At 35.9% G+C, this 12,271-nt stretch overlaps 1 pseudogene; it reads right to left on the bottom strand.

Annotated features, from left to right (window-relative positions):
* Window positions 1-12,271, bottom strand: part of LOC115414771 (synaptosomal-associated protein 25-A-like) — a 103,130-nt pseudogene that overhangs the window by 18,673 nt on the left and 72,186 nt on the right.

Here is a 12,271-nt window from a genome sequence, read left to right as displayed (position 1 = left end):
TAACGTAATATCTGGCCAATAATGTGATAAAAGTCCTGAACCAATAACGTAATAACTTTTGGCCAATAACGTTATAACTTATTACGTTATTGGCTCAGTTATTACATTTGCAAAGAATTTTTTTTTACCAGGCCAATAACGTAATAACCAGCCAATAAGTTATAACGTTATTGGCCGAAAGTTATTACATTATCCGTTCAGGACTTTTAATACGTTGTTGGCCAGATATTACGTTATTGGCTTACTACATTTTAATAATGGCAAATTTATTACGTTATCGGCCGTTATTACGTTATTGGCTTCTACAAGGTTATTCACATTTTTTGTAAACGTATAGTTTGGTAATGTAAACATTTTCATGTCATTTTACTTCTTTACACCAAAAAAACAAAGAGAAAATTTGGGGTTTGTCATTATTTATATTTTATTATGATAATATTTGACTGGTTCTGACCCACTTGAAATCTAATTGGTCTGTATGTGAAACCTGAATGAAAATGATTTTGACACCACTGACTGTTCATATCTTCAGTGTAATTTTTGTATTTCACAAATTCATCCCGCGGGCTGGATTGGACCCTTTGGCGGGTTGGATTTGGCCCCCGGGCCGCATGTTTGACACCTGTGATTTAGAGCATTGACCCCCCCCCACCCCCCACCCCGTGCCGCCCTCATGGGCTGTGAAGGGCCAGACTCATAGTTAGTTTGGAGCTGGAGCAGAGCGGACTATGGCTGATGGCCACCATGATGTCACTTCTACCTCGGTTACTTGGACTTGTCAGATGTGATTGTTTTGGATTTATTTTTGTATGCAGGAGGCAGGCAGGCAAGCCGCACCTACTTGTTACATGGACAGGAGCAAAGACCACAGAATTTCCCTAGATCGTTCAAATTCTTTCTGCATCCTTCATGTCCTTATTGATTTGGTCATTCCTCCTCGATGCGCTCCAGTTGCTCTGATTAAACACAAGTCATTTATCCCCACAGAACGAAGCACGAGAGGAAAGAGACAGAGAGAGAGGTAGAGGAGAGGGAGAGAGAGAGAGATAAAGAGAGGACAAAGGAGAGAAGACAACAACTTCAGACACTCACTGTGACGAAAGAAATTCAAACAAAAAAGAAAAAAGAGGAAAAAAAAGAGGAAAAACTGGACGCCACCACATATGTAAAGAACCTTTGGGGCACGTTGTCAGTACCTACTTGTTACATGGACATATGAAAAGCCCACAGCATTTCCCTAAATCTTTTAAATTTTTCTCGGCTTCCTTCATGTCTTGGTTGATATGGTTCATGCCATCTTCAACACGATCGAGTTGCTCTGGTCAGGACAAAGGGATGACAGTAGTGGAATGAATTTCATTGACTGATTGACAGAAATATGAGTTATGATGAGCAGATTCGTGTGTGTGTGTGTGTGTGTGTGTGTGTGTGTGTGTACAGTGTAAGACTGATCAAGTTTCTGGTGAGTATATCGATTTGGAGAATGAAATATGATTATGGGGAATTACTGAATCTTTGGGCCAGAAGATGATATAAAAAGCACAAAAAATCAAATAATGGCGGTGACTCTAATTAGACTGAAATCATTAGGACACATAATCTGAACATCAGAGAATAAAAGCAGCTCCTTTACAGTTCAGATGCTTTACGAACTATTTATTTACTTTGTTATTTTTTGTTATTTTGTTCATTGTTCTGGCTCGAAGTCAAAGGACAGGAGTGAGTATTTAAAATGTTATTATGTGAAGTTATTTAATGACGAGAATGGGGGTGGGATTAAATACGTTTTTCTTCTTCCCACTCCTTTTCGAGTATAGATCAATGATTTTTTTTTTATTTTTTTTATTTTTAATTTGCATGTATTCTGTAAATGCTCGAAATAAACGAATGAATGAATTAAACTTTATATTAAAATACAACACTCTGCCTCAAGAGTTGTGGTGACAGCATCACTCGCTGCTGACAGGTTTTTCTTTTCCAACTAAACTGATCTGAATTCAACCTTAACCCTGTAAAGCCTGAACCATTAAATCATTGACAGAAAATTCCAGTTCTTTGAAACTGGAGCCTTTATTGGTTCTTCTAAACAACCCCAATTTTTTTTTTTTTTCAAATATCAGTTTCCATGTATGACTTTTAATTTTGTATCATATTTGATCCATCAGGTCTCAAGCTCAAATCTTATTTTAAACAAACAAAAGCATAATATAACACAAACCTGTCTAACAAACTGGTAACTCCTTTTCTAAATGGTCACAGTTCTTCCTTCCTCATTAACCCTTTCATGCATGAATTATGAGAACCTTAATCGGGAGTTGTTTTTTTTTTCCTGAGTGTTTCTATTCCTTTTTAGGCATGAAAAAAATGTAAAAATTTTTATAAACCAAATTTTTATGGAGTTCCAAAAATGTCCACTCAGCTGGACACCATGCATTTAATTTCAGAAGCAAAGAAACGTGTATTTACTGATATACTGCGTCAAAACTAGGAAATAAAAACATGTTTAATGCTGCTAATCTGATGTTTTCTCACATTTTAACATACCTGCATGGAGATAATACGCAAAAAAAAAAACAATCTTTACAATCTAATAAAAAATTAGCAATTTTTTACACTCAAACATGTAACTGCAGATCAGGTTTATCTAGAACAGCAAATTTACAGTAATGGTATGCATGTCAGTGTATGGGATGATGCATAAGTGTCCACTGTGTTGGCTGATACGGAACTAAAACAACCAAATCCATAAGAGAACACCTTTAAACAGCTGTAACTGTAGTGACCACTATCCATGAAAGGGTTAATGACAGTCTTGTAGTGTCACTGGAAAGGCCTCTGGTGAATGAACTCCTCCCCCTGGTGGATTATCTGTGTATTGCATGTATCTAATTGTATACATCAGGTTTTTCAAGAAAAAAAATCCCACTGATCATGTAGAGGGCTTCAAAACTCATGGATCAAATATGATACGTGTGGCGTTATAGGGTGAAAGAATCAGAGCAGTACTTGTTACCATGTATGACGTTTCTGTGCTGTTATTACATATATATATATATATGGTGCTGTGTGTCACCTATATTCCAGTATCTGGCCGAACTGTATCAGATGGGTTTTGTGCATACACCTAGTCATATTGTAGAGTTTGCTGTTTCCTGGAAAACGAAAAAAATGTGGATGATTTTTTTTCTACTCTGGGGTCCATACTAATGCACATCCGATAAACAGTTTTCTTTAAAGTTTATGTCCCAATCAGGCTTTTCTGGAGGAGGCGTGGCTTCCCTACTTTATTGTTTCACAGGAACCAAATAAATATGCAAAATCATCTGCTAACTTTTTTCATGGGGACTATGAGGCTAAAGTGAAAAACACAACATTATTAAAGTCTATGTAAAGCAGTGGCAAAAATCTGGAAGTCATATTCTGTGTTCTGAGCTAAAAGTTTGGCAAATATCACAACAATCTGAAAAATATCTTCTGTCATATTTCCTGGATTATACAGTCACAGGTTAGATACAGAAGATGAGTCAGGGATTTATTGACCCCTTTAATGCAAGTTTAGTTACTAATATGTATTAGTGGCTAATGCAGGGGTCTGCACCCTATGGCTCTTTAACCTCTCTCTATGGCTCCTATTGTCAAAAAAACATAAGGAGCATTTTGAAATGAATTGAATGAACAATTACTTTTAACATTGTTTTAGGCCTAAATCAATTCTAATGTTGTCCATCAGCAAAAATGTGCAGGGTATAACTACACAGAATCAAGTAATTTGTTTTTGACAGCATCTATAGCAACTACGTTATTTTCTTGCCAAATTTAATACAAGATCCTCAGTTTGCATTTGTTAGTAGTTTAGCTGTTTTAAAGTCAGCCTATATACATGAAAGTTGAGCTTTTTATCGATTACACAATATAATTTTGTTTGGAAATAGTGTATATTATTAAAAAAACTGTACAAATCTTGAATTTTTTTATAATGTAGTTGTATAATTTCATAAATGCACCAAACATTGCATTATTGTAGTGGAAATACAAAGTTAAATAGTCAAATTACAAACTAATCACAAATAGGCTACAGAAGAACAGCCCCCTCGTGGTAAAATGTAGATGAGTTTAAATATTTTTTTTTATGGCTCCAGTCACATTCTTTCTTCTTTTTCAAATCAAGAATGACTCTTTAGATTGTAAAGTTTGCAGATCTGTGGGCTAATGTTAGCTAGCTGTCATAATATTCCACAGCCACCGTGGCTAATGATCTCTATTCTATATATCATTACAATGTTACCGGTGGAGTAAGGCTAAGGCTGCGTTCACACAGCAGGTCTAAATGCACAATTCAGATTTATGGGTGAAATCCGATTTTTTTTTGTGCGCTCGTTCATATTCCACATTAAATGTCACTTCTATCAGTTTTGAGTCTGAACTAAATGCGACCCTGAAGTGACCCACATGGACTAAAGAGGTCCTGATGGAATACCAGACCATGCAGACACACACTATGTTCACTGCAGTGACACTCCTGGGACGCAGAATTATGACATTTGTTGCATTTCAGTGAAAAAAGGTCTGATAAATACGACCAGGACATTCAGACTGAAGTCACATTGGAAGATATCAGATACATATCGGATTTAGGACCACATATGAAAGTGGTCTGGGTCAGATTTAGGACCACATATGAAAGTGGTCTGGGTCAGATTTAGGACCACATATGAAAGTGGTCTGGGTCAGATTTAGGACCACATATGAAAGTGGTCTGGGTCAGATTTAGGACCACATATGAAAGTGGTCTGGGTCAGATTTAGGACCACATATGAAAGTGATCTGGGTACTGCAAAAATCTAAATCTAACCAAGGGTATTTTTCTCATTTCTAGTCCAAATTAAAATCAGACAGAATCACCTGAAGAGGAACTTTTCAGTGAGATACAAGAACTGATTTATAGACAATAGATCTGGAAAATCTGATTTCAAGAAATCTTAATTAAATAATGTTCACTTGTTCCATTGGCAGATTCTTTTTTTGTTGTTGCTTGAATTACGCAAAAAAAAAAATCTTGAATTAAGCAACAAAACCTGCCAATGGAACCAGTGAAAAATATCTCGGTAAGATTTCTTGAAATCAGATTTTTCAGATCTGTTGTCTATAAATCAGTTCATCTATCTCACTGAAAAGTTCATCTTTAGGTGATTCTGTCTGATTTTAAGTGTGATGAGATATTTGGACTAGAAATGACAAAAATGCACTTGGTCACATTTAGACTTTTGGGTTGGATTTGAAAAAATTGGATTAGTGTTGTTCAAACTGCCTTTAACAGATTGGATACAGGTCACATATGGGCACAAAAATCGGATTTGGGCCACATTCACCTGCAGTCTGAACGTAGCGTTAGTGACTAAAATTCAAGTGAACCTGAGCTGCTTCACTGGGGGATGAACATCGTTACTGTACGTTAATCATATAAGAATGCACTGACGAAGCTACTTATAGCAGCAGAATGGGTGCTCTGTCTGGTTGTGGTAACTGAAAGGATTTTAGATGTGATTAGATTGTGGTTTATGAGCTTTGAGAGGCTTTGTCATGCTGATGTGGTGGAGGGTGGGGTGGTGAAAAGGGGAGCCAATCTTCAGCGGCACAAAGATTTCTTTTTTTTTTTCATCCTGGTTGTGATTAAAGGAAATATAGTGTGGTGAGAGTATGAAAGGGTGAGGTACAGTTAAAAAATGAAGCACATTGAGAAACTAGTTCATTGACTTTTTCAGATTTGTAAAATCCCTGGTTGAAATTCATTTATGTTAATGTATTCCACTAAGAAATGATCCTCATTGCGTCAGTGTTGTTCCAGTGAAGCAGGGTAATGCCGTGTAGCAGGCGACACGTTTGAAGACATGGTGTTTGGAAGTGGTCAGTGAAGGGGACTGAACCCAAAGCCCACCTCTGCGTTCTAGAACCATCTGTGGTACAGTCAGAGGGCTACAGGCTTTTGTTTTCTGCTCCAAAGTAGGGATGTAACGATAGCAAAATTTTATATCATGGTTATATAAACAAATGTTTGGTATCTTTTTTTTCAGCACAACTTCATCTATATCAACTGCCTGTTATTATTTTTTTCACTTTAACCGACTATAAAAACATAAAAGGACAAAAAGCACAAAAAAATAGATAAAATCCAATTTGAAAAATGTATATAATTTATTGCATAAATAACACACAGATGCTTAATGAACCTTTTCAAAGACTTTAAAAGTGAATATTGGTTCCAAATATTAGGTATATACAATTATAATTGTAATAAATTAAAACTATACTCAGATATTTGATATAAAAGCAGATCTTTACATAGGCCTTTTTTCCCCCAAAAGTGCGGTAATCAAACACAGTTATCATGAGAATTAGAATTTAAACGGTAATACTAACCGTCTGCAATTTTACCGCGGTTTATCGTTATAGCGGTAATCGTTACATCCCTACTCCACAGTCAAAACCAGAGGGTCAGAGGTGGGTTCAGGCTTCCTGCTGCCTGTGTCCAGTCAGCTGTTGGAATGGGTTTTGGAGTAGTGGTCCTATGGTGAAAAAAGCCTGTGGAGGGACACAGCGTTCATGTCCCCTGGTTCAATGCAGGCTGTCCTCCAGGTTTAGACTGGTGTGCGTTCATGTCAGACCCCCCCCCCCCCCCCCCCGTCCTCCCAAGAGGACACAGAGGAACCGTCCACTAATGTTCCTCTGGAAGTAGAATGCATGGATGAAGCAAGTTTCGGATGCTTAACACAAAGCATCGAACCAGGGATTGTACAAAGCAGCGTATGGTTGAATATTTTGTCATTACCAGCTAATTCGATCGTTTTCTCTTCGTCACCTTTTTACATTATTAACCCATAAAGTCCCAGTGTTACCTTTGTGACAGTTCCCAAATGAATTTTTCTCTTTTTTAAGTGATTTATCTCCATTTATCATAATATTATCCTCTCCATTTTTGCATTTTTTTCCAGTGAAATCTGGTATTTTCAGGTATTTAATTTACTGATCATGCACTTGAACCATCATGTTGAGATTACATTTGAGGGTTATTTTACCAAAATCAGAAAGACTGAAGAAAAAGTGACTTTTTCAGTAAAAGTCTCTCATTAACTGATCATAAACCCAGTGTGTCCATCCACTGTCACTGATCCAACTATATGGGTTTTACTGGGGAATCAATGTTGTAGAGCAGGGGTGTCAAACTCATTTTGGTTCAGGGGCCACAGACAGCAAAAAAGATCTCAAGTGGGCCGGAGCAGTAAAATAATGCCATTATAACTTATAAATAATGACAACTCCAAATCAATTGCCTTGTTTTAGTGGAAAAAAGGTAGTGACAGTATGAAAATATTTACATTTTCAAACGATCCTTTCATAAAAAAGTGAGAATAAACTGAACAACCATGTTGAATTGGAAATTTTTCAGAAAAACAAGTGCAATTTTAACAATATTATGCCTCAACTTATCCTTTATGCATTTGTGGTACAGATCGCGATGGATTTACGAAGACACAAATAATTTATATTTTATTGTTTTTTAATGTTTTTTTTTTTTATGGTTTTATTGTTTATGTACAGCACTTTGGCCAACTGTGTTGTTACTTTATAAACATAGATGGATTGGATTATATTTAGACAGATAGTTCAACAGGCATATTATTGATCAAATTTGGGAATTTGGAGTTATCATCATTTATAGGCTATTAAGTAATTAATTTACCAATCCGACCCACTTGAGATCAAATTGCGCTGAATCTGACCCCTGAACTAAAATGAGTTTGACACCCTTGACCTTTAAATTTTTAGTATAATTTTTGTTTTTCACAAATTCATCCCACGGACCAGAATGGATCTGTTGGAGGACCAGATTTGGCCCACGGGCCGTGTGTTCAACACCTGTGTTGTAGAGGATGACGGTGTTTCCACGGTAACTACAGAGCCTCTGAAAGTCCAAATATGGTCATATCTGATGACCATGAAAAGATGAAGAACTGTATTTTACACCAATTATTGACATGGATTGATAGGATTAGTGGATCAACAGGGATTTGTCCTTTTATATCACGGCTAAAATTTCCTTAGGGGGTCAAATGAGTGTCCATTTTTGTCAAAAAAAAACCCAACAGTTGTCATAAAGTCATAGAAGTGTGTGTAAATAATGCTAATCCATTTGTGCACAGACTACTGATATTCTTTGACAGTGGAAGCTCTATTTTCATAAATATTGGATTTGGAATAGCACGTGGATGTGAAAACTTTTGCTGGTGGACGGACGTGACAGTGGACGGACGTGACATTACCCATGATGCTCTGCTCAGTCCCAGTACTTTATTAGGAATAAACTTCTAGACTTCCTATTGCTAATTGTGCTCTTCTTCATAAATGTTGGTATTGTGGATCTAAAACAATCCCAGCTGACACAAAAACACTAAATGTGTCAGTGGACGGATGTGACATGGTTGTTGTGGATCCCATCATACTGATGCTCTGCAGCCATGTCAGCGTTTACACTAATGATCCCTGTGCAAAAACTAGGAGCACTATTATTTATTGGATAGTTTAGCATCAGACTAAAGAGGAAAGAACAATCTAGAATTGTTCTTTCTGTACAAAAATGCTTCTTATTGTAAAAGTGTTGATGTAAACAGTGCTGTGTGCCATTCTTCATGTATGTATTGGTGGAACAGAAGCAGGATGGATCAGCACCATACTCCAGATTGAACCTGTACAAATAAAACATGTGATATGGAGGAGAGAATCTGGGAAGAAAAACTGGGGAATCTAAAAGAAGAGAAGATTTGTTTTTCAGCTCACTTCAGTTCAAATAGAACTTGTCCATTTGTGACATGAAAATATAGCATTAATTGTGTGAAATTGTTCATTTTTGAGCTGAAAACATAGTTCATATGAGCATCAACATGTTGAACAGAACTGAAATCCTGTCCATTTGAACAACTGTCATTTACCAACACAGAGTTCCTTTGGATTCACTGAGACTGATTTAATATGAACACAGACACAAATAAGACCTCTAAGCAAATTTTAGCCGATCAGTAAATGATTTTGGTCACTGGTGGATATTTGGGTCTTTATGGGTTAAAAACCTGGTCTAACAGCCCATTTAAACAGTTCTGCTTAATCATTCATGCCAAACTGGCTGCATTTACCATCCCCTCCTATGGATAAGGTTAGGGTCGCATTAGTGAAGGTGTTCTGACTTAAATTTAGTCTGGTCGTAAACTTCTTCTCATATAAACCCAACCTTAATCTGAAAATCGGGTGGATGTGAAGAGGTTAAATGATACAGCTAAGCCGCAGAGAACTCTAAAACAGATTGAGGAACAAGGCTGGAGAACATCCCACCACCGGCTGAACCAAGGGACAAGTTCATCCAGGAGATCATTGATCTTGATGCTGATGCTGTAGGGTTTGGCACTGCAGTGGCTGGCATTTACTTCATTTTGTTGTTGGATCTGGTAATATTTTGGCACATATGATGTTACAACATGTCATTGCCTGCCTTTGATAGCTAATGAAAATTGAAAATAAAAAGCTGCTGGCAAATGAAAAGCAGTTAGGCAAACCAAAAAGAAAAATGTTAGCAAAAGGAAAAACAGGTTAAAGGAAGCTAAAAGTAAGGACATTTCCCAGAGTTAAACTGTCACAGTTGATCTTAAAGTTCAATTAAAGCATGCAATAAATAATAAATCAGAAAAAAAGTCAGGGGAAAAATGAATTAGTTTGAAGAGGCATTTAAATGAAAACAAGCAACTGCATGTGAAACCATCCATTCATTAGTGTTTTAACAGCATTACTTTAAAATAAACACTGTAATAACTTATAAATCACTTCCGTTGTTGCTAGTATGTGCAGATATTTATCATTTGTTCGTCTGATTTAATCCAAAACTATCTGCTGTCGCTGAACGAAGCTTCATTTTTAACGCCTACATCGTATGTTTCTACGTGGTTCAGCAGCGTTGGCTCATTCCAAACTTACCTCCCTGTTCGTCCAGCATAACCAGAGTCCGGATACCAGCATCTTTGCTCTATTTCCCAAAGACAAGCAGGAGGAAATGAGAGTAGAAAGAGGGAAGGGAACAAAAAGGACAACCGAGGTCAACAATGACACAGAAAAATATGGTTCACCATAAGTCACTTTCCTTAACTTCTCCATTCTTTAAAACCACGTCTTCTAAGAAATTGTTTTCTTCTCTGCCCACTTTTGTTGAATATATTAAAAAGCATTTCCAATAAAACAGTGAGTGGTGATATTAAACAGTCATCAGAGGAAGGGCAACAGAAGCTTTATGTGTGCTCAGCAGGTTACGCACGGCTGTCACTGTAGGAATTATAAAGAGAATAGGAAAATAATTCAGGTAGCCCAGTTATCTTAGCATGACATAAGGATTGGAGGCAGAGGATAATAATAATAATAATAATAATAATAATAATAATAATAATAATAATAATAATAATAACAATAACAATAATAACAATAATAATAAATAGGAATAATAATAATAATAATAATAATAAATAGGAATAATAACAACAACAACAACAACAACAATAATAATAATAATAATAATAATAATAATAATAATAATAATAATAATAATAATAATAAATAGGAATAATAATAATAATAATAATAATAATAATAATAATAATAATAATAATAATAATTCAAACTTCAGAGGTAAATATATGTTGGCTTTTACTTTTGCGGTAACAATGCGGTATCAATCTGAGTCTCAGTCCAGGTATGGTGTGGAACCCATCGTGTCCACTGGTGTTACATACAGAACCTGAACATTTAATTACATATAAATCATGAATGATTTTACAACAGCGGCCATTTTTGTCAAACACTCTGCCTTGAATATTTACTTCGATTCCCAAAATGTGCCTGTGAGAGAATAAAGAGATACTCAAAAAGATAGTAGCTCGTAGTTTTCGTGTCCTTTTGACCGTGTTACAAACAGATTTTTGTATTAATATAATGTAAAATAATATAAAAATGTGTTTTATCTGAAAAATAGTTTCTCTTTTATCTCAGTCAGTATTTTTAAAAAAAAAAATAGACCCAAAGTGCTTCCAAACCTGCTTCATAACATTCATCTACATCTGGTTTGAATGTTCAGCTCCATGTCCTGTTTTTAGGACCAGTTTCATAGAAGTATCCTGATACAAAAGAAAAATGACTGATAATTACCCTCAAATATAATAAAATAGCAATTTTTTTTTTTTCCAAATGCAAAGCATAGAGAGTGCAAATATTTGTGTTATAATGTGAAAAAAAAAAATAAAGATAACAAATAAGTGAGGGACACATATCTGATAACTGTATTTAAGTACAGTAAAGTATTTGTACTTAATTACTTACTGTCTTTTGCTTTACTTGGTTTTCCAAATGCATAAAACCTGTTTATTTCAAATCCTTTTTTATTTGGTTATCTGTTCATCCTCAGCACCCAAATGTAAACACTTCCACAGTTTTGCACTAAATCAAACACAAACATTTACACTTGTTATTACTTACAGCATATTTTTCTATTACTTTACTGGTTCGACCCCCTTGACATTAAACTGGGCCCCTGAACTACCATGACACCCCTGCTTTGTACTATCTGGACACTGCTATCTTCCTGAAGGAGCTGCATTAGAATATTTTTGCTCCCCCATCATGTGCATGTAGGATTGTATTGATTAAGGGGTCAAAGGTCATTTGGTTACTGCACCCTAAGCAGTTACCATGGAAACAGCCCCCAGGAGATTAACAATAATAACACCAAAACCAACTAGAGTTCTCATTAAAATAGGAGTCCTGTCATTGGATTTCTTTTCTACAAATGACACAGTTAATAGAAACAAACCCAAACACCCGTTCTTTGTGTTCACTGTGAGTCCAGGCCTGTTTGGACTGTTCGTCTTCTGTGCACCACAAGGTTCTAATAGTTTTGGATTTTTCATTCTAGTTTAGTTTTATTTAGTTTAGACTTTTTTTTTCTCTAATTCAGTTAGTTTTAATTCGTTTTTAGAGCAGGTTTGCTAGTGTTTATTAGTTTTCATTATTTTCTAAATGCTTAGTTTTAGTTTTTTTAATATCTTTTCTCTTCTTCTCTGTGGTCGTATTCAAATAAATCCCAGACAGGACTCTGCTGCTTTCTCCCAACTTTAGTCTCCATGTTTCCAGGTAGAGTGGGGACCAGAAGACGACTGGAAACCACAAGTGAACACAAGTGACGGAC

Source organism: Sphaeramia orbicularis, chromosome 24, assembly GCF_902148855.1.
Source record: "Sphaeramia orbicularis chromosome 24, fSphaOr1.1, whole genome shotgun sequence".
Taxonomy (NCBI): Eukaryota; Metazoa; Chordata; class Actinopteri; order Kurtiformes; family Apogonidae; genus Sphaeramia; species Sphaeramia orbicularis.
Note: the sequence above shows the minus strand (reverse complement) of the source record. Positions and strands in the feature narration are given on the sequence as shown.